This window comes from Saccostrea echinata, unplaced genomic scaffold (assembly GCF_033153115.1).
Source record: "Saccostrea echinata isolate AGI-Se365-2 ecotype Australia unplaced genomic scaffold, CSIRO_AGI_Sech_v1 ptg000027l, whole genome shotgun sequence".
Taxonomy (NCBI): domain Eukaryota; kingdom Metazoa; phylum Mollusca; class Bivalvia; order Ostreida; family Ostreidae; genus Saccostrea; species Saccostrea echinata.
Window position 1 is genome coordinate 6,283,742 of NW_026889776.1, and position 1,259 is coordinate 6,285,000.

General features: G+C 32.2%; 1 long non-coding RNA gene across 1 annotated transcript in view; it reads left to right on the plus strand.

Annotated features, from left to right (window-relative positions):
- LOC133193455 (uncharacterized) overlaps positions 1-1,259 on the plus strand; it is a 5,474-nt gene continuing 4,215 nt past the window's right edge. The window contains exon 1 of the long non-coding RNA XR_009721938.1: positions 1-118. This is a non-coding gene — a long non-coding RNA (uncharacterized LOC133193455). The remainder of the gene's footprint in view (positions 119-1,259) is intronic.

Sequence of the window (1,259 nt, forward strand, 5' to 3'; positions counted from 1 at the left end):
GCTGTGTATGTAAAACATATGTTAAGTGTTGGTGGATTAAAAATTTGAAGACATCAATGAGAAGGAACACAAAAACCATGGTGCATAAGATATGTCCAACAAGTCCTTTAAAATACAGGTAAAAATTACAGTACATTAATGAACAAAAATTTCTACTTTTAAGGATCATTCAATCACTTTTCAACAAACAAACAAATTATCCTTGCTATTTTTGTCTCGCCTGCAAAGCAGAGTGACACTTAGGGATCACTTTACCCAGTGTCTGTCTGTCACACATTGGATTTGATATTTTGCACAAAATTATTTGCATCGCACAATGACCTTTGTAAAATACCATAGTTACAAACTTTGAGACCATTGAATGTGACCTTTGACTACTTTTTTTTTAAATAGTTCATAATGAATGTATCCGGTTAGGCTTTTGATATGTAAGAGGTAAGTCTATGCTATTTAGTATGTGCACTGATTGTTGTCAATACCAACATTATGTGAACAGTTACATGTCCTTGATTTTTGACCTATACTTCGCAAAAAATACTCCAGACATTTAATTCAACATACATGTATGCCTCTTGAGTTTTGAGAGGTAGGGTGTATGTACAGTTACCACACGCATTGAAATTTAAATACTCATATATTTCTATCAGTCTTACAAACTTTACTATTCTTGGATGGTTTTTTTTTCTTAGCAGGCAATGAGAACTATAATGCTAGTAGGAAATAAATAGCTGACCACTCTTAAGATTATTTACACTTTTAATGATGCAATATAGGGAAGGTTACACTTCTTTGAAACACTCTAATTATATTATTCTGTATATTTCAAATTAAAATAAAAGAGCATTAGATATGCCATTTGATAATAAGTACAGGATTTTCCTTAGAAAGATATTGGCAAGGCTTGTCAGGTTTATTGTTAAAATTTGGAACATTGTATGAATGATTTATTTTTTTAGCTCACCTGACCTGAAAGCTTTACTAAGCATCTCATGTATTGTGATGAGGTTATGAAATTTCTAAACTGTACAAATCATGACCCCTGGAGGGTAAGATGGTGTCTTTCATTTGGGGATAAAAGTCTTTAAAAATCTTCTTCTACAGAACAACTTATTAGGAAAAAAATGAAACTTTATAGAAAGCTTCCTGAGGTAGTGTAGATTCTAATCTGTTTTACTAACGTGTTGCCTCTAGGGGTAGGGTTGGTCCATTACAGGGGATCAAAGTTTTGCATGGAACTATGTAAGATTTTTTTTAATGAA